This window comes from Sciurus vulgaris (assembly GCF_902686455.1).
Source record: "Sciurus vulgaris genome assembly, chromosome: 2".
NCBI lineage: Eukaryota > Metazoa > Chordata > Mammalia > Rodentia > Sciuridae > Sciurus > Sciurus vulgaris.
Window position 1 is genome coordinate 123,277,994 of NC_136462.1, and position 22,074 is coordinate 123,300,067.

The window sequence follows — 22,074 nt, forward strand, 5'->3', positions numbered from 1 at the left end:
GCTGCTCAATTCACAATAGCCAGATTGTGGAACCAACCTAGATGTCCTTCAATTGATGAATGGATAAAGAAACTGTGGTATATATATACAATGGAATATCACTCAGCCATAAAGAATGATAAAACTCAAAAAACCAAAGGTCGAATGATATCGCTAATAAGTGGATGAGGACACATATGGGGGGAGGGAGGGGTTAGTGTTAGGGTTAGAGTTAGGGTTAGGGAGGGGGGCAAGAATGGAGGAAGGAAGGTTTGTATAGAGGGAAAAGAGGGGTGGGGGGAAGGGAAAAATAACAATGAATCAAACAACATTACCCTATGTAAATTTATGATTACACAAATGGTATGCCTTTTGTATCCCATTTGTTTACAATAAAAAATGTATCCCATTTGTTTACAATAAAAAAAATCTTTGATAAGTGTCAGACACATGACTTAATCAATAAAGTATAAGGGAACTGCTTGATTCAAGAGTCCCCACCTAGTCATACCACCAGGTTGTCACAGACTCTGGGCTCTGAAGTCTCATCTCAAGCCTAAGCCATGACCTCCATGTTGGTAAACACCATGCTCAACCTCTCAGAGACACCAGGCCACTTCAGGCACACTCACTCCTCTCTCTTGAAATACTTCATTTGCTTGGCTTTCAGGAGGCCACACCATTTGGTTTTCTCTCCTCTCACTAGATGTTCCTTCCTAGTTTGTTTCACTGGGTCTTCCTCTCCTTCTTGGGCTCTCAATGTTGAGATCCTTCACAGCTCATCACTCTGACCTCTCTTCTTCATCTGTCCTTTCTCCAGGGTCTCATGACTTGAAATGTCACCCACATACACTGTCTCTACGATCTCTCTCCAGTCCCACCTTCTCCGTTGAACTCCAGGCATCTCCAACTGCCTACTTGACACTTTCAATTAGATATCTAATAGGCTGCAAAATGTAACATGATGGAAAGAGAACTCTTCATTTCCCCCACTTAAAATATGCTCCCCCTCCATCTCCACCTCAGTAATTGGCTATTCCATCCTATCAGTTGTTCAGACCAAAAACCCTGAAGTCAGTCTTGACTCCTCTCTTTCTTTCCCACCCCACATCCAGCCCATCAGCAAATCCCACTGTTTCTACCTTCAAAATAGATCCAGAAACCTCTTGCCCCCTCTTCCACTGACAGCACCTATTCCAAGTCACCCTTTACCTGGGTTACTGAATCTCCTGACTCTCTCCTGTTTCCTCCTTTTCCTCTACATTCATGTCTACGTAGCAGTCATGCCAAACTTAGTTGTGCCACTCCACTGCCCCCACACTACAAATGTGACCCAGTACATTGTATGAAACCCAAATCCTCGCTGTGGTCTATGAAGTCCGATAAGCTTCCTCTCCAGTTTTGTTTCTTATCCCTTTAATTTCAGTGTTCTCATTACACAGGCCTTCTTGCTATCCTCAGCAAGTTATTAAATTGAACATATATTATAAAATATAAAGGGGTAATTTGAGACATCAAAACATAAAGAGTGTGGGGGGATGAAGCTTGTGTCTAATGAGTACAGAGTTTTAGTTTTGCAAGATTGGAAAAAGAGTTCTGGACATGGTAATGGTTGCATGACCATGTCAATGTACTTAATCACTGAACACTTCAAAAACTAAAAGGACAAATTTTAGGTTGTGTGCATTTGCCACAATTAAAATTAATTTAAGAACCATTCATTTAGGCATATATGTAAAATAAGTTTGAGAGGACAGGCACAAAAAATGGGTACTAATTATCAATAGGTGGTAGGATTATAGGCAATCTTGTCTTATTACCAAAAAGGATTTATAATTTATCAATCCTTTATGTGTAACTTTTATGTATTACTTATATAATAAAAGTACATAATAAGTTGTGCATAAAACTTATACCTGGTATTTGACTACAAACAAAATCTAGCAGCAAACCACATGTGTCACCAGCTATGGGCCTGAACCTTCTCATGGAGTGTGTGGTACACTTTCAATGGCCTTATCTCTAGAGGAAGTGGATGAAAGGCCTTGAATCTAAATACAGGAGGGTTCAGGTTTTTAATGCAGACTTTGTAAAAAATCTGGAGGCACTGTGTCCATCACAGGCCAATCATGCCACAGATCAAAGCTGTTGCAAAATTCTGACTATCTCTCCGATGTATCATTTGATAATGTGGCATCTTTTGACACAGACCAATTTATGAAGCAGCCTATGGTGTATAATTAAGGGTTTGAGATAGACTAAGGTTTTCTCCTGCCAAATGCCATTCATCTATGCTTGACTCTTCCAACAAATATAACTGAAGTACAATTTGTAAAGCCAGCTCACTGTGTGAATTATTTTGTCCTGCTGTTTCAAGGCATGGTACAGTTTAGAAGAGTAGAGAAATTATTCTGGGATACCTAAATCACAAAGCCCAATCCTATCAGTGGATAGGAGAGGATGCCAGGGCCCAGAAAAGTGAAGCCACTTGTTTGAAGTTACACTTCCAATTTGTGGAAGAGCTAAGACTAGACTCCAGAAATCCTGATGCCTCAGTCTGATGCTCCTTTTCTGAACTTGGAATAAGGCAGACCCTGGAGACATTACAGATTCAGTTCCATACCAACAAAGTGAGTAGCACAATAAAGATAAGACACATGAATATTTTGATTTCCCAAAAATATTATGCAAAAGTTATGTTTACACTATACTGTAGCCTATTAGGTGTATAATAGCTTTATATTTTTTTTCTAAAAAATAATGTGTAAACCTTAATTTAAAATATTTTACTGATAAAAAATGCTATCATCTGAGCTATTAGAAAATAGTGCCAATAGACTTGCTCCACGCAAGTCGTCACAGACCTTCAATTTGTAAAACAAAACAAAACAAAACAAAACAAAACAAAAAAAACCCTACAATATCTATGAGGCTCAATAAAGTACAGTGCAATAAAACATCTTTGGAAAAGACAGACCAGTAACAGTCAGAATGTGATTACAACCGGACATGGCTTTATTTTTCTTCAACTTTTGTCTAGGAACTGTCCCCACTGGTTCTCTCTCCTGCCTCTTGATGACAACTTTGACAGTCTCCATAGCTTTTGGGTTACTCACAATTTTAAGAACCACCTCATTTAAAGCTAATTTTCATATATTTAAAAAAACTCATCTAATCTAAAGCAAATCTTTAATCTCATATCCAAACTCCTCCCTCATAGCCTGAGGGTCCAAGGGGACCAATTTTGCCCATCCTGTCCTTTTCCCCTTCCTGCTCCTGTCTTTCCAGGGTCAGTGGTGAGCCTGGGTTGGGGTGGGGGTGGGGGTGGGGATTCAGTAAAGGACAAAGTCTCTACTTTGTAGATCTCCCCAGATGAGGGCATGCTCTGGATTGCTAGTGTCTAAGTGTTGAATGGTTCAGGGGATGCAGTTATGGGTTCTCAAGAGGCCTGTGGGCATCTCCAGGTGGTCTGATTCAGGGACACCAAACTGAGGGAGTACTCTTGAAACCCTCTCCCATGGATGGGAGGAAAGAGTCTTCTCCCCATCCCTACTGGGAGAAGCAGAGACAAACCTTGGTAGTCTCCTTCACACTCTCCCAGGAAATTGACTCTCCTTGAACATCTAGACTTTCACTCACATAAGGTTACTGGTAGGTAGTGGTGGCCACAGCAGTTCAACACTCTTTTTGCAAATCTGGAGGGGTTCTGCTCAGTTGTTCCTTTATAGAAGGTGGGGATATTCACCTCTTAGCATTTTCACAAGATACTCCCTTCAAGATGAGTCACAGGAACCCTGAACCCTGACTGCAAGGAGGATGCACTTCTTTGGGGAAAGTCTTAACCTATACCAAGAGGAAGCAGCTGCAGGAAATATCCTGCGAGAGAACAGGATCTTCCCAGGGGCTGCTGGGGAAGGGAGGACTGCCTCGAAAGACAAACCCCTCACCCTATGGAAGGTCAAGGATCCTGAAGAAAAGACTGAAGGTCCCTGAAGTTACTGCCAGGAACCAACAAGATTCCAATTGTCTGCATAAGACAAAATTCTGGCTCTGCCCCTCACCTACTGTGTGGCACTGACTGAGTCCTTTCTTCTCTCTGGGTCTCAGGTTCCCCAGCTGAAAAACAGGGGAAGATGAACATTTGTCATTTTTGGATACCTAACAATGGAAAGTCGCTTCTGTTTGGAGGAATCCTAAGATAAGTAATGAGCAAGCTTCCCTCTGCCCCACTATGGAAGCCCCAGGGGAAGAGACATGTAGTTTCCTCCTGGACCTGTTATATAGCTGCATTGGGTCACCGGATCACCATGTGTCCTGGGCTCACCCAAGGAAGGACTATGAATCCTTAATAAAAATGCAAAAGTCTAGGGCTGGGGAGATAGCTCAGTCGGTAAAGTGCTTGCCTTGCAAGCACAAGGCCGTGAGTTCCCAGCACCACAAAAAAAAAAAAAAAAAAAAAAAAAAAAAAAAAAGCAAAAGTCTAGCTGTGGAATGAGAGGGACCTGGGAGCTGGTGTGCCCGAGATCAGTCATCCCAGACTGGTGAGTAGGGTCCAATACCTAGGGCTCTCTAGCTGTGCTTGGTCACCTTGCTTATTTTCTGAGCTGGCTCTCCAATATCTTATGATTCTGCATAAATGCCATGTTTTTCTATTATAAATATGCTGGCATGGCTCACAATCCCTACTTCAATCCTTTTCTTCCTTGTCTCCCTCTACTCTAGTGGCCAAAAAGCAAAATACTTGAATTCTCAAACTCATTAGCATTAATAAGTGGTCATGTGAGAAAGTTCTGTCTAATGAATCAAGGAATAAGTTTCTTTCTTAATAGGAAGGAAAGACCTGGAGAGGAAAAGACTTTAATACTTCATTTTCATCCTTCCTCCTTCTTCCTAACTGGTACGCTGATGAAAAGCCTGGAGGCGAAGCAGCCTTCCATGACCATGAGGAATAACAAAAAAATGCTGAAGAACTCAGCCTCTGATGACATCCTTAAGCATCAGGACCAGCCAAAGACTGCTGTCTCCAGAATCACTACAAAATGAAAACAACTTCCCTATTTTAAGTCACAACTTTCCAGATTTTCTATTACTGTCGGATAAATACATTCCTTCCTGATATACTTTCCGATAAACTTGATACTTTTTATCAAATAACATTTTTAATTTATACTTTGTAGCTTATATACTGTTGTATACTGCTTAAGCCCATCAGGGTTTCTGTTGTTTACCACCAGAGACTGACTGATACCACAAGCTTTCCTGGTCTCCAGCTCTGATATTCTGTCCTTACAAGAGGGACATATGCACACTCACATCATCCACAGTTTTTATAACACAACAACAAAAAAAGAGCAGTCATCTTGCTCTCAGCATCATGTGAGATCACTAATCCTGGTCCCCTACCTCCTCCCGCCTCTGTCTGATTCATTCCCTAAGGTTAAGGGCCAACCCCTCCCATTCAGGACCGCCTACCCTACTACTGTTATAGACCTACCTACTTGACAACACTACTTGACTTACGATTTTCAGAGGCAGACAGATTCCTGCTAACCATGCACAATCTGAGTTGAGAATGGTGCTGAGGATTGAACCCAGGGGCAGTCAACCCCTGGCACATCCCTATCCCTTTTTTTATATTTTACTTAGAGACAGGGTGTTTCTGAGTTGCTTAGGGCCTTGCTAAGTGAGTATGACATATTTAAAAAGCATTTTGTAGTTTAGAAATGTAAACATTTTTTGTGCTGTGTAACTGATTCTCACAGTGATCCTAGATAAAGAGGGCAAGTATAAGATGCCTGATGCTCATAGAAATGATGTGCCATAGGTTCTAAAGATATTAAGAGCTCTGTGTGATCTGAGAAATTGTGCAAAGGGGATTATGCACAGAATCAGAAAGCATAGGTTCTATGTTCCAACTAGTATCTTGACCTCAGGCAAATCAGGTACCTCTCTGGGTCTAATTCCCTCATTTGTACAATGAAGATGCTGGATATATTAGTTAGCTTGGGCTGCCATAACAAAACATCATAAACTGTGTGGCTTAAACAACAGAAATCCATTTTCTCACAGTTCTGGAAGTTGCAAGTTCAAGTGACAGCAAGATTGAGTTCTGGTGAGGGCTCTCTTCCTGGCTTGCAAATGGCTACCTTAAACAGAGGAGGAAGAGACAGAAATACCATTCTTCCTCTTCTTACAAGGCCATAGTACTATCAGATTAGGGCCCCACCCTTATGAGCTCATTTGACCTTAATTACCTCCTAAAGACCCTGAACCTAGTTATAGACACATTTGGGGTTAAGGTTTGAACACATGCATTTACTAAGGACATGATTCAGACCACGACCCTGGATATGATCTTTGGAGTTCTTTCCACCTGTTAGCTCAAATCTAGAACATTGAGGATGTTCCCAATTGTCTGTGGAATGAGTAATAAAGCTTTCTTGCCTCTTTGATTCAAGAAACTACCCAAGACTATTTCTAGACAGTTGGGTAGGGGGCATCTTGATGGGCTTCTACACATCCTTTTCCTTTCCAAAGGCAATGAACAATCCAGAGGTAATCTTTGGCCAAAGCAGGTCTCTCCCAAGGTTGGAGCCTTAAAGTTTTTCAGGAAAAATGTATTTAACTGTCACCCTCAATCTTTGGGTGTGGCATACAATTTCTGCAACTGCATTTTGAAAGAACATAATGGTGACAGTCAATTGGAGTTAGGTTTTAAACCACAAGGCTACAGCTAAATTTTGTAACAGCCACAAAGATTACTTAGCAATTGTGGCTTTTCACCAAAGCACAAAATACCCTGTCACTCTGACTTCACCCTCGAAGCACCTGAAGGTGCTGTCTTAGAGTGCGGTTAGATGGCCAGGATAAAACTCCATGAAGAGAGCTGGCACACTTCAGGTCAAACATAATTCCTCCAATTGTAACCAACTCTGATTTCTCAAGAAATGCTATTTTTGGTTTAAATATACTTATTGTCAAAGGCCTAGAAGTATTTTGAGCATTTAAATACAATGCCAAAAAACCCACCAAGAAGATTATTAGGTCTCTGCATGTGCAGTTATATCCAAACATCCTGAGACCTTTAGGAGGAAGATAGTCTGAACTTGTATAACTACTTTGTTTACATTTTCTTATTTATGATAGAGTCTATAACTGCTCCAACACATGGAATTTTTCTCTATTAGTAATTTCAAACTCAAATTTACCTTTAATTTTATTATAATATTCATTTTCATTTGACCCAAACTGTTCAAGTTCTGTATTTTACAAACTGAGATGATGTTAAGTTTTCTGTATTGATCATTTAGGGCAATGGCTCTCAACTGGAGGACAAATTTTGCACCCCAGGGGACATTTACAAATTCTGGAGACATTTTTGGTTGTCACAGTAGGGAGGGGATTAGTGATAATACCACTGGCATCTAGTGGAGAAGGGCCAGGGATGCTGTTAAGCATCCTATGGTGCTCAGAACAGCCCCACAACAGCTATCTCAAGATGCAAAGAGCATGGTCCAGGGTGACAGAGAAAATTGTTTCATTAGCTGTTTAAAAAATTCCGACACTTCATGACCTCAGAGACATGGCAGATATTTACGTAAATGTAGGCTGTGCAAGGTTTTTCTTTTGTTTTTTTCTTCTTTTCTTCCCTCCCTCCCTCCCCTCCTTCCTTCCTTCCAAGGTGCCTGTCCTTTAATTTCTACTTAACTTCAATACTCTCTTTCCCTGGTTACTAAGGGAAAAAAAAAAAAGAAGGAACAGAACACAGAGGCTCAGTGGCAGGCCTGTGACCCAGTCTGAAGGTTTATGAATTTACAGCTTACAGCTCACACCTTCATAGCTCATTTTACTTTAAGGGTAGAGAGGATGAGGCTAGAGGGGCAAAAAAAAACCCCTTCAAATGTTAAACAAATAAATAAAAATCCTAACCGCTTTCACTTGGTAGGAGTTCAAGCTACTTTAAAAAAGCATTCAATTACTCTCTATACTCCTGTTACTTTAATTATTTCTATATATCCCTTCTCATTCCAAAAAGATTCCAAAGGGTTCACTGTTCCCAGCGATGTTGACTCAATTTTTCTCATATAAAACTTAAATGGGCTCTGGATCAAGTCAGGTTTCAATTTAGGAGGGAAAAAAAAAAAAAAAAAAGGATTTGGGGAGAACCAAGAAAACCATAATGTTTTGGCAGATAAAAGATACAAGGTAAATTCCTACTATGTGTAAACTAGAGTGCCAAATGCCAAGAGTTTTTTTAAAGCATTCATCACAGCTAGAGTCCTTAAGTGATTTGTGATCTGCAGAAAGAGAGGCTCTGCGACCAAGGGAGGGTGGCCAGCATCCAGCATTCAGCGTTACCAGGCACTTCTGCACTCCTGCCTCCCAGGCGGGCACAGCCCTCAGACCCTCCCTCCTCTGGCTGTGAAGCAGGGGCAGAGAAGTAGGTGGTGAAGGCCCTACAGTGGGGACAGCACTGACAAAGGCTCAAAAGTGGCAGACCTGGGAGAGGGCAGGGACTAAACTAGAAGGGAGCTAGGTCTCAGAGGCTCTGATTGTCAGAGGGAGGAGTTAGGGTTTTATTCCCAAGATACAGGGGTATCTAAAGGTATCTGAACAGAAAGTTGGGATGGTGGTGTTTTGTGAGCATTTACTCTTTACTTGGAACATGTGACTCAATCTTTCTCCTGACAATGCCATGATGTGGCTCCTCTTCTCCCCCTTTTACTGATGAGCATAAAGGAGCCCGTGGGAGGTGGGTGATGGGAGAGTGTTAAGTGACTTATTTAAAGTTACAAAGTTGGCAAGTGCTAGGAAAAGATTCAGATCATGGGCAAAGTCCATGCTCTCAACATGTCACCAGACAGCTTTTCCTTCTTGATAGAACAGGCAGGATGAGAGAGCAGAGGGAAGATCAGAGAGGCAGAGGCACCGCCAGGAAGGAGCTGCCAACGGAGAGCATTTCAAGGAGTGGAAGGAGTCGATAGGGTCAGATGGTGCTGAGCCATCAGGAACGAAATCTGAGAAACGACCATTGGATTTGTGATTAGGCAATCACCAGTGACCTTTATGAGTTGTGTTTCAGTAGAGGGGCAGGAACAGGAGTTCCTTGTAGGGCATCACACAGGGAGCAACAGCAGACAGAGCTGAGGGCAAAAACTAGCAGTGAAAGCCTGGGAGAGATGGAGAGAAATTGCCAAGGCTTTCTTTTGAGATTCTGTCCCAAAACACTGGAAACCTTTTCATTACTTGAGGGATTGCAATATGTTTCACCCTCTTTTGTTTTGATGGGCAAACATAACAAATTTTAGCAATCATGGTAAAGGAGAATAACCAAGTGTCATAGAAGGTTTTTTTTTTTTTTTCTTTTTTCTTTTTAAGGCTGTATCAATCAAGTAAAATGCAAAGATATAACTAGTTTGAGGGAAACTGTTGCAGGGAGGGTTACTAGACCTCACGCATTACACAGGCTGGGCTGAGTAGCAGTTCCGTCACTAAAGCAGGGTCTTATGAGGGAATCCGGGATGAGATAACTTGCTTTGGACTTGTTTTGAGCCAAGCACTGCATGCAATATAGTTTGATGCTGAATCTGGAAAAGAGCTGCCTGATTCCAGTTTGGACTTCTAAAACCTGGGCTGCAAAACACAAAAATCTTCATAAAAATTCTTTGTCTTAATAAGTAATGGGGACTGGGGTTATCAGCCTCTGCATAGCTACTGGGTGGTTTCTATCACAAATCAAAAGCAGTTTAAGGGAAGCTGGGTTTTGAAGGGGAATTTTACTTAAGGCAGATAATTCAGACCACAGAGAGCAGCAATTAGGACCACCAGGAGGAGGAGGTGGTGGCAGTGGTGGTTACTCCGTGGCTGAGATGTAGTTTCACCAGGACTTCTTCCCAGGATCATTAACTCCCTTCAGCATCCCGATGTGGTCCATTCTAAAGTGTTTCAAGGTTGAATGAGTTCTTAAAATTGCAGTTCTTAAAATTTTGCTCAACTCAAACGAACTCCTGAGAACTATAAATGTATGAAAGATGTATGGATAAGAGTCTGGGGCTTTTTGGGCTGAAAGACCCTCAGGCTGTGATGCATTTGGGGTGTGCTTCCTGCCAACATGTCTCAGACATACCAAATAAGTGCTTTGGTAGTGAACACCAGCAGGTGTTTATAATGTTTAAAAACTGCAGCAGGCTACTGTAGATAGTTCAGTGATTAACCTGCCTGGGTGCAAGGCCGGTGTGAATAACCAGAGATTCCTCCTTTTTCTTTCTAGTGACTCAGGCCACTAGAATTTTGGTGTTTGGCAAAGAAGTCCAGAGTCCTCTTCTTTGGAAGTCTTCCAAAACTTTATGCACCCCAAGCAGAAGGAAACCCACACAGGTCTCTTCCCCATCATAGGTCTTCTCCCCACAAGCTTGTGCTACCTAGTCACACCTCCAATTTTCAGGTGATTTTTTTCCCATCTTTATAGGACCTGACTTGACCTGGAAGGTTCCTCTCTCCCCAACACTGGCTCAAAAGTAAGATAAATCTTTCCTCTTTTCCACTTTCCTTGTTGTTTCCCCAAACAACACATAAAGTCTTTGCATCTTAGAGGTTTCATTGCTCACTATAGAGAACAGTGAGGCTAACAAAAACAAGAAGTATGAGAAACTGCAAAGATTCAAGGACGCCACAGAGGCTTGTCAGTTCTTTCACCACAGAAATAAGGGTTAGGGAGTGAACAAAGCAGACAAAACCCCTGTCTTCCAGAGCATTCATTCCATGGGGGAGATGGGCCATAAACTTAAGAATGATTTAAGGCAGTATGCTAGGAGGTGCTATGACTACAAGCCAGGGAGGAGGGACAGGAATGCCTGTGGAGAGGTGGATTTAAAGGAGTGATTAGACTTGAAGCCATGCCTAGAGGCAATCAGATATCTTTCACGCAAATATCTGCAAGAAGAACACTGCAGAAGAGGGGCCCACTAATGTTAAGACCCTGAGGTAGGGGAGCAGCAAGAAGGTCAGTGTAGTTGGAGCAGAACAGGATGGGAGGCCAGAGAACTATGGGGCAGAGAATAATTCCTTCTGCAATCAGAGTTTGAGCTACACTGACCTGGCCTTGAACCCCAGCTCAGTTCCTGTATCATCTATCCTGGGTTCCCCATCTCCTCATCTATAAACAGTTGACCACAAAGGGTCACTGCAAAGGGATATGGAATGTGAAACTGCTTATCACAGGACACAGCCCATGCCAGGTTCCCACCTACCAGTCATCAGTTCCCTTCTCCTTCCCTGGTTACAGGCCTCCCCAACCCCACTTAGCTCCCACTGTGGTTGAATGAATGGTGTCTAGAAGAAGGCCATTCAAGGTCCTCTAAGAGGTCCAAGATGTGTTACCGAGTGCAAGGAAACAAGCCACCAAACAACATTCATTTATGTACATAGTACAGTATTGTTGGCAAACAGTAACATTTTAGTTTCCACATTCAAAAACCTGAAGGAATCTACACTACACTGTTAATAGTTGTCATTGTTGAAGGTTAAGATTACCAAAGATTTGGGACATTGACCTTCAACCATCTGTATTTCTGAAAAGTTTGAACATTCTATGAGCACATGTTGCACTGGCAATCAGAAAGCACAACATAGGTCAGTGTTGACGCAAGGGAACACATCTCCTGGCCCTGCCTCGTATTAGTACTATGTAGCCCCTATCCCATCCCACACTCAAGGGGGCCTGGTGTGGTTGACTTCAGGAATTCTGACAGCTACTCTATGGGGAGACTGAACACAGAAAGAACCAAAGGGAGTTTTAGGGTTCTCAGATGAGAATAGGACCACAAAAGATCTTGGGATGTATGAACCTGAGATGGACCTTGCCTAGTGTCTATGAACTCCAAATTGTTCCATTTTAAGGGGGATGGAATGTGAAGCACTTCTTAAATAAATCAAACACCCTTGTTACAGCTGCCACCAAGGAGAGAAATAAAGACTGATGAAAATCAAGTATTTCAAAGTACAAAGCTGACTGTGAACTTCTTTTGTGATTCAAAATTGCTGATGTTGAAAAAAATTCATTTTAAAGAATACTAAATTAAGGGATACTGTGAGAAAAACTACATTTCACAACTAAGTGACGCCTGCAAGGTCATCCAAGGAAAGACAAATATTCCTGTTGCCAGTGTCTTACTCAACAGTGTATTAAAATGTGCATTATAACCAGTCACAGTAAGACATGTGAGTTACATCACTTGGAAAACTTTTAGTCCTTCTCCCCTCTCCAAAAAATACATTTCTGGTGAGGGGAATAAAAAACAATGCCTAAGCATCTTTAAATGCCCATATGGCTTTTTCCAGTTTAAATTTATGTTGCAAGAGAAAATGTAGTTTAGAAATAGTTTTACATTCCCTGAATTGGCCTTTGCACCATAAAGGATGCTCAGTTCTGCATTAAATGAAATCCTGCTTGAATGGAAGGTGATTGATTAGTACACCTCTCATTTTGCAATTGTGAGATTCTTGATTGGAGAAGACAGTGATGCTTCCCACAGGAAAACCCGTCCCCACCCCCCTCTTCCCCCCACAAATTAAGCAATACCTCTCTTTCTTCTCTGCTTCTTCCCCAGTACCATCAGGACTTATCTTGAGTTTATCTTATCACAGACTGGAAATCCCCAGGGTAGAAAAATTCACCTCAGCACTTCCATAAGCACTGGGAAATGCACTCTTCCCAAAGTGAGTGTTTTCCGTGAGGCAAGACTGCCATACAAATTGCTTTACTGACAGCAGAACACAGTACTGTATATTGAAAAAGGTAATATCTTGGTGCTCTAAAACTAATCATATTGCCCAAGGAAGAAACTGAGCTTTTATAATTTACAAGAGGCAATCTTATATTTCCTGTTTAATATTATTCACCAATTTGTCATTAAAAGTTGTAATTTCCATGGGATATACTTTTTAGGTAATTCCTTATATTCACCTATACCTTTCTAACTACTCTCTCAATTATACGACCTGATTACAAAAGCTAGTAGCTCCATTGGGTGAATTTTCCATTGATGCAACAACAGTAATTTTTAAATCTAAGAGAACTGCTAGGAATGTGTAGCAAAATCCAATACCTGCATTACAGTAATGCACTTGCAAAAAAAAAAAAAAAATTAAATACTTGTCCATGAGTAAATATACAAATTCCAAGAATTTTAAATGAAAATGCTATAGTCACAGACTAGATTATGGTCTATGGTTGGCACAGATTCTTTTTCATTAAGGCACTCACACAAAAGCATGACAGTGTTGTGAAGGCCGACAGGCCAGAAGAGAGTATGTGGGGGGGGGGGGCAGCAAGAAGGTTAAGGGTACGGTGAGATAATGAAAAATGATTCATTCTACTGGATTCCTATACACTTAATAGGTTTAAATTGGGAGTGAAACAACTTTTTGAACATAGTTGCTTGTGTGGGAGAGTTCATCGGAAGTATGTCTTAGACCCCAATTTTTAAAATAGGTTTAGTGCCACTGCAAAAAATTCCACACAGACCCCTTCTGAAAAAACGGGTTCTCTTTTTGGAAAGCCACAAAGGTGGTGTGAAATCTATAATGTAGAAAATAAGATCTAGGATAATGGGTCTTGTGAACAAGCATGATCTTAATGAAAAGATAGAGGAACAGCAGGATCAAGGTTAAAGCTACCCTCTCTTCGTTAATCAGATACTGTTGAGTTTGCATCCTTACCCTGTCCCTGACTGTATGACCTTGGATAAGTCTGTTAACCTTTCTAAGTTTTAGCTTCTTCATCTTCAACATGGAGATAATAGGTTTGTGGATAGGCCCCAAGGAGATCTTGCACAAATAGATATCAGCTCAGTACCTGATACATGTGAGTATCCTCCTCATGATGAGATGTGGCACTACAGTCCAGTTGTCATATCCCAACATCTTGTGATAACCATTTTCATTCTATGCCACTAGCTTACTGTTCTTTTTGCCACATTATTTGGGGGGAGAAAAAGGGGTAAGCAGTTACAATCATCCCACTTTTCTGACTATTGCTCAAAGCAAGATGAAAAGCCAGGTAATAGGTAATATACAGTGAAGAGAAATTTAGTCCTTAGGACATGATGCTGTAGGAATACAGAATATGTACAAATCATAGAATTTCAATCTATAACATAAGGCATCGAATCACAGGTAGGTTTTATTCTAAGAAACAAAAGCCAAGTAGCATGAAAGAGGATAGAAAGCACACCTATGGGCCTATGGCTATCTCAATATTGGTGACTAGGAAACAGGGATGGGTGAGTAGAGTATGGGGGACTCTTATGGGGTCTGATTTCCAACAGGTGGCTAGTTTTTGTCATCTTCAGACACAAAGCCATAATGAGTTTGAGTATTCAAGTCTTGGGAGAGTCTGTTCAAGGCCATCTCTTCGCTATCAAGCGAGACAAATTTCCTGTGTTAAAACCTCCCTGGCAAGTTAGTAAGCAGGGAACTGTCTGCCATAGCTTGCACCTGTCCCCTGAACGGAATTCTGGCCTGATGATGAAAAAAACCCACCATCCTTTCCAAACAACCATCCGGCCGCTGGGGCGCTTCGCGACAAACGGGGGAAGCCCACTAGGAAGTGGTCACGACCAACCAAGCCACAAATCTCCAGGGTGTGGGATTTCCACCTCTATACCACGTCTAAAATCCGAAAATAGGCGCCTGCTTGCCATACTGCAATGGGATTCCCCCAGCAGCAACCCCCCCTCACCCCCAGAAACATGTTTTATTAATAAATGCAAGATGGCACACGGAGGCAAAGAATGGGAGGTAAGGCATCTGCAGCTGGACCCGAACCAGGGCAGTTTGCAAAAATAAATAAGAAGCATGTGACAAGAAGCAGGTCCCCAGGCTGGAACTGAAGACCTGGGCTGCCCCACGCACCTTCGCCAGGCTCTCCCCACCAGGGGGATGAAGGTCAGCGGCAAGATCCCAGTCCTCCCGGGCACGCACCCTGCAAACCTTGACCGGCCCCTACCCCTTCCGCGGCCCCAGGACCCGGGCAGTGAAGCAGGGGAAGCCCCGGCCGCCGCCGGCTGCGAGGACACATACCTGCTGCCCGGGCTCGGGATTCGCTCGGCTCTGCAGCGGCCCGGGCCCGGCTCTAGCTCCCCGGGCTCCCCTCTCCGCCCCCCCGCCCCCTCGCGGCTCCGCGGCTCCCTCCGCCCCTCCGCCCACCGCGCTCAGGGGCGCGCGCGCGGCCTCGGCCGGTGGCTCGCCCGGGCCCGCGCCTGCGCCCTCGCCGCTCGCCGGCCACGCGCGCGCCCCTGAGGCTGCGGAGCGGCGGCGCGGCTGTCTAGGAAACCGCGGCCTCGGCGGGCCCCGGCTGGCTGCGGGAGCCCGGCAGGGGGCGGGGGCCGGGTCTCCGCCGCCACAGGGGCCGAACACAGCGCGCGGGCTTCGTGGCGTGGGTGAGGCGGTCGCGGGGCAGGGTCGGGCGACCGCGCGTGTGCGTGTGGAGAGAGGAGAGGGTCGCGAAGGGGAAGTCTGAAGGTGGAGGCGGGCGGGGCGGAGAAGCAACAAGTGCGGAGGCCGAGGGGGCACTCGGGAGAAGTGGGGGGCCCAGCCGGGGCTTTGGTACAGCCGAGACAAGGAACCTCCTGTCGCTTTGGTGCAGCGCTTTGCGGCTTCCACGGTTCATTCCCAGTTGTGCGGTTTTATCCGCGCCCTGTGAGGAAGCGAACGGCATGCAGTGTCCTCTAAGTTTGAAGGCCACGGAGGGGAAAGCACCTCTTTCTGGTTGGGGTCGTAGCAGACTCTGAGACCCTTGACTCTCAGTGTACTGTCTGGGAGAAAAACACTTGTCAGTACCCTCATTTGATGGTCTTAACTTAGGACCCCTCAGGGCAGTGTTTCTCGCCCCCCCATCTTTATCGTTAAGGCTTTGAAGACATTTTCCCCTCCCATTCAGCTATCACAGATGCGCTGTGCACCTGCACGTGTATGTGTATCAGTACACAAAAAGTAAGATTTTGCTGTGAGCAGGTATCCTGCCCGGATTGAGTGCTCTTTTCTAGAACCATGATTATTAGTTAACAGGTGGGGTAACTGAGCAATCTGGATACAACCACAAATAGTCTCTGTAGGTTAAAAAAAAAAAAAAAAAAAGTTCTCACGTGTAAATGTACAACTCTAATGTCAGCAGGTGCTGCTGTGAGCGCGGTTATTTAAGCAGCTTTTGGATTTATTGTAGTTTGTTGCATGTAGTCTCTGTCAATTCACGCAAAAAAATACAGCCATTTTTTCTAGGGGAACCTGGCCTTTTTATATTAAAATACTTGAACAGATTGGCAGCACTCATCTCTAGGACACAAAGTTCTAGATGGCTTTTGTTCTCATACCTCTTCTAAAGATTTTATTTGGTTAGGCCCAGTTGGCCTCCCAGGAATGCCCTTTATTGCCTCCTTTTTTTCATCTCAGCTGTTCTAGTGAAATGATGGAAATTAGAGTGGAAGACTTCCAAAACCCAAGTCATAGAATTGCCCTAGGAGTTTGCACCAAAATTTTCTTAGGAATATCTAGATAGGGAATGAGTATCTAATTTTGGCAAACTTGGAATATCAAATTTCTTCTTCAGTTCTCCTTCACCTGTCAGCATTTCTTACCCAACTGGAGTTGTTAATGGTAGAATTTCAGGGGGGGAAAAACCCTTGAAGGAGACATATGTAAAAGCTGCCTCATTTAGCAAGGATTTTCCTTCACATTTCGAGAAGGAAGAAATATGGATTGGAAAGGAGAAAATGGGGATGGATTAAGAATACTTAATGGAGGATTCATGGGTTGAGAGGCATAGTTTTCTGACAGGTGGTGGTAACATTTCAACTACACTTGATCTAGAAAGAGCCTTGGCATAGCTCACTCTATTTACTTAGTAGAATTCTACTTAAGATTTAAATGCCTTTGATTTGAAAAGTATTCAGTTACAATGCTAATTAATAGAGTAGGACAATTATTTTGAAACCTAAAGAGAGAAATTGGAAGACCACTTTAGCTTAACTGGAATCTTTATAGTCTAATGCAATTTTTTAAAAAAAATTCAAACCAACATTTTTTTCTACAATGGCTGTCTACAAAGACCTAGAGAAATCTACATGAAAAGTATATGCTAACATATTTTACCCATGTCTTTTAAGTGTGCTGTTTCTATCTCTGTTTCTCTCTGGTAATATAAGTTCACGAAAATTGTAGCTGCAACCATTTTATGTTGTAGTGTGAAGTCAAAAATCCCCAAACATGTATAATTTGTCAGCTCTTTGTTTCCCCCTGGTGGTGTCCTACTTCCACAGCACATACCCATTTCTTCCTCTCTTTTGATAAATTCTTCAGGATGTTGAAATCCTAAATCAGAGGTGTAGACAAGATGCTATTTGCTTTTCTCCATACTTGGCCTGCCCTTGTTTTCAAATATCCAAAGGTCTAACATCTGGATGAGGATTAGCCCTTGAGGCTGATCAGTCTAGAGAACTACGAAGATCTACATCTGGTTCCCCTTTTGCTTGGCACATTATTGTTAAACTTGCTTGGTTTTTAAGAATCAATGAGGAACAATTGTTTACAAATCATTCTGAAGCCTCACCTCAAACCTATATAAATCTAATTTCCGTGTGATTGACTTTTTTTTTTTTTTTTTTTTTTTAAATTCTTAACTGCCTGTGATGAGAGAGTTTGGGGAATCCTGAAGCTATAAATAGTATAGGTGTTGCTTCAGTAGCCTGCAGGTGACTAATGAGAGGGAATTTTATGAGTCAAGCTAGCAGCAACAGGATTTAGTAGCTATAGAGCAGGAATGGAAGAAATGGTTTAAGCTTTGTATGTCACTTTCTTGCCAGAAAGACTTGTTCCTAAGGTGGCTGTAATTGGCATGATCTCCCATACCAACATCATGTTTGAGGTAAGCCAGATTTTCCTTTTGTTAAAAAATCTGTCTTTTCAGCAGTACCAAGATCACATAAGCATAAAATTTGTGTGTGTGTGCAGCTGTAAGGTTATGGGAGGGCAGATTGGGAATTATGTTGTTCCTGTGAATGTCTGAAAAAGATTGATGTCAGAAAATTTTTTTTCTCTTGAAGTGGCTACTTGAAAAAGAACAAATGAATCTGATGCCACATGATTTTTTAAAGTTTGAATAATCCCCAGAGTCAAATTGTTAATGTTTATGCAAATGTTAATATTTTGAGCTTTTCTAAATGTTGTTTTACAAAACTTCAATTATTCGGAATGTAGAGGGAGAAAACCAATTTGAGTCAGTGGAAAGCTTATATATGTGGAAAGAATATATGTAACTGTGATATTTATTTCAAAATAATTGCTAACAGAAAGGTTTTTTAATTAAAATCCTGTTGAGATAACTTAAATAAATGAAATTGACCTGTAAATTAGCAACATCCTGTGCAAACAGCATATGTGGATACAACACAAAAACAATACAACACACTCAGTAGGCCTTCAATAAATGTTAATTGTGAAGAGGTTTTCTTACAACTAGGTTAAATACCTAATGCAGCAAGCCCATCTTAAAAAATAATACCTTGCTGGGCGCAGTGGCACATGCTTTTAATCTCAGGGGCTTGGGAGGCTGAGGCAGGAGGATCAAGAGTTCAAAGCCAGCCTCAGCAAAAGCAAGGTGCTGAGCAACTCAGTGAGATCCTGTTTCTAAATAAAATACAAAATAGGACTGGGGATGTGGTTCAGTGGTTGAGTGTCCCTGAGTTCAATCCCTGGTACCCCTACCCCCTACCCCCGCATCCTGCAAAAACAAAAAACAAAAAAATCTCACTACCCTAAGGGCAGATTTCACCTTGTTCATTGGCATACCAGCCTTGGGGCACTTAAAAGCAATTACCTTGGACAAAGGTGGTAATTCTCGTTATTTGTAGATTTAAACTATGATAAAACTACTATCTGCATTTTATTGCCAATAATTTTTATTTATCAATAATTATCTATGACCTTAGTGATAAATACTCCTTGAAAAATCTCATGTGGGGTCTAGGTTCTAAACTATTTAGGAGATTCTATTAAATTTTAGTAACACACATGTAAGCTTCACATTACCACATTTTGCTTGTGTGAGGCCCTAGGTTCTATCTGAAGCCCCCTGCAAATAATTTAGCAGATTGTAATGATTTATCCTTTAATAAATGTTGTATTCCATAAGGAAATTAATTTAGAGAACTACTCTAATACAGTTGACTTTCAGTAAACATGGACTCAATACTGAGTGTTTCCAAGTAAATTCATAAGTTTAGGGTAATTTAAGACTTCAGTCACAGTTCATTTGGTCCATTTTCTGCATAGCTGTGATTGTAAGGGTAAAGAAACAACTTGGTTACTTCAGTGTTGTCATCCTGTGTGACCACTTAAGTTTTTATTTGTATGTAAAATTTAAAAGTCAGAAAAAGTGCATACTGAGATGTAGTATTTTTGGTTAGCAAGTAAAAATTTTATTTCATAAATGAAATTATTTTTTAAAATTACCATATTGAAATATCTTTAAATTCTTTAATTTTTAATATTTGTTTCAAAACTGAAGAGTGAATCAAGAAAACAGGAGCTGTAATGTCTCTTACTACTGGAACAGACCAATATGTAGGCATAAGATTTTTTTCTTTTTTTGAAAACAATAAATTATACTTTTGAAACTATAATATTTTATTTTAGATTGTCATATAAATGGAATTGAATAAAAGAATTCTCACTTTTATTTTCTTGGCTACTGTTATTTCATGATCATTATAGGAAATAGTTTTATCACATCAGAGGGGATATTAAAAGATCTTTCTTGATGTCAGATATTCTAAGTATACCATAGTAGGCCCAAATCATCACCAAGTGAATGATATTTAATTTTTTAGTGAGTTTTATTATATGTTTAGTATAATGTGCTAATGTGTTGAATGTTTTATTGTATGTTTGGAATTTTGCATGTATTTAATGATGAAATTGTTCCTTTGACTACATAATTCATGGGCCAAAATGAAATATCAACAAATATATATTTGAGAGCCCCAAAATGTTCCAAATTAATGTAATTAGGTTACATTAAAACATAGCAAATAACATTTCCATGTGTTTATTGATAAAATCTAATAATTATAGACATTTATTGAATGCTTTCAATATGTCAGATACCATTTTATATGCTTTAAATGTATTTTTCATAATGATCCTATTGGGAAGGTATATTTATTATCAGTCTAATGTTATCAGATGAGAAAACTGAGGCACAGATGGATTAAGTAACTTGCTTAAGATCACACAAATATGCAAGTGGAGTAACCAAGATTCAGATGTGGGCAGTTTGATTCAGAGACCTGAAGTTCAACCCTGGTGTCTCACTGCCTCACATGTATATACGGAGTTGCATCTAAATAACTTTAAGGAATCAATATGTAGTCTTCACTCATTTTGTAACCTTCAGTAAGGCAATCAAGTGAATATCTGTTTTAGAGAAGATCTAATTTACTCCATGTAGAAGTCCTCTGGCCCCAGAGTAATAGGCATGAGTTTTAGTGAAGGGAAAGGAAAAGGGGACACTTTCAAGGGAGAGAGTGGGTCTCAGAGAAGAGAGGGACCCATATTTTTCTAGCTTTAAATTTTTATGGTTATATGATTATTTCATGTAAAGAATAAAATTTGACTTTACACTTACCTAACAGACTGAAAGTGAACCAGACAAAGAACCAGCATGATTGAATTTGAAAGTCGATCAACTCTGATGTTCTGTGGTTGAAAAATACACTATTATTAAACCTATTATGTTCATTATATGTATGACTATGGAAAATATAAGCTTCTGATGAATTGATTACTGCATTCTAACAATTGGCTTGATATAAACATTTATGATATTCATGTATTACCATTTTATACCCACTGCCTTGATCTTCTTAGTGTCATATAAAATAAATATTCTTTGGGGAAAGTGAACTTTTTTATTATCCTTTTTTTTTTTTTTTCCAGTATTGGAGATCAAACCCAGAACTTTGAACATGCTAGGCAAATGCTCTATACTGAGCTATATCCCCTACCCTTTCTAAAATTTTAATTTTTTTGGATAACATCTTGCTAAATTACTGAGGCTGGTCTTAAACTCTTAACCTCCTGCCAGTCTCTCTAGTAGCTGGAATTACAGGCATGCCCTGTTGCACCAAGTTGGAAAATGAACTTTTAAGTACAGGATAGATCATGGCACAACAATAACACATACTACTTTCCCCTTTTCTCATGAGTGTCACTACCTTATTGAAATAATAATCCCTATTAAGACTTTATTTATGAGAATGCATGTAAATTATTTCTCAGGGGACATAACACAAAGACTAGCATTCATAGTAAAAATGTATATAATTTCTTGCCCTTTCCAAAAGTTCCTACTTGTGTGTTTGAAAGGACCTCCTGCCCATCCAATAATCTGTTAATAAAATTCTATTTCCCTTTTAACCCAACTTCTAGCCTTTTGTTTGGAAATAATAATAATAAATAGCTTTCTTGGGACCTTAAATAGTAAGGAAGCAGGTCAAATTAAAATATCGACAAAGTGAAGCTTCTACTTATAAAGTCCTTTTGGGTATCACTAAATAAAAGAAAAATTTATATGAAATTTGTGAACAGCTTACTGTCCTCTTTTTTTTGCATTACTAAAATTGTTTTAATTTTTTTTCTTTATGGTGGCTACATTTCTCATTAAAGCAGAAGTAGAGGTGATCCATAAAGAGTTTCCTTTCTACTCTGCAATCTAGAAAAAAGTTTTCATCCAAGGACAGAACAAGTGAGTAATTATTTATTCCTTATTTTTAATGCCTTAGGTCTATACATGTAGTCATAGCTTGTCAACTATAATCCTAGATCATTGGTTTGATTTAATTAAGAAACAATAAGGGTAGTCTCTGCAGTGAAGAAAATCTTGCAACTTGTAATTTTACAAACCTCAATTCTAGTATTTGAGCAGCTATCTGTATAGAACTGTGTTCATTGTATGTTAACTGTTTAAACCAGGAACAACTTAATGCTGTTAGCTTGTTAAATATAACCCTGGTCTTTGTAATTTAAAAATAATAGGATGAA

At 40.8% G+C, this 22,074-nt stretch overlaps 2 protein-coding genes across 20 annotated transcripts in view; one reads left to right on the top strand and one right to left on the bottom strand.

Moving 5' to 3' along the window:
- TMEM266 (transmembrane protein 266) overlaps positions 1–15,160 on the bottom strand; it is a 116,088-nt gene extending 100,928 nt beyond the window's left edge. The window contains exons 1-2 of one of the 4 annotated variants that reach the window (XM_079128886.1): positions 15,055–15,130; positions 13,835–13,939 (exon numbers count right to left, since the gene is read on the bottom strand). The gene's annotated coding sequence lies outside the window, so the exon portion shown is untranslated. Of the gene's footprint in view, positions 1–4,044; positions 4,096–13,834; positions 13,940–15,054 lie in introns of all 4 variants that reach the window. The other 3 variants (XM_079128887.1, XM_079128880.1, XM_079128889.1) reach the window with 3 other exon arrangements.
- Positions 14,911–22,074, top strand: part of NRG4 (neuregulin 4) — a gene marked incomplete at its 3' end in the record, with an annotated part of 205,100 nt that continues 197,936 nt past the window's right edge. For 3 of the 16 annotated variants that reach the window (XM_079128940.1, XM_079128932.1, XM_079128933.1), the window contains exons 1-3: positions 15,275–15,419; positions 17,838–17,899; positions 21,700–21,778. Of the gene's footprint in view, positions 14,926–15,269; positions 15,420–17,837; positions 17,900–21,699; positions 21,779–22,074 lie in introns of those variants that run through there. The other 13 variants (XM_079128945.1, XM_079128937.1, XM_079128943.1 and 10 more) reach the window with 10 other exon arrangements.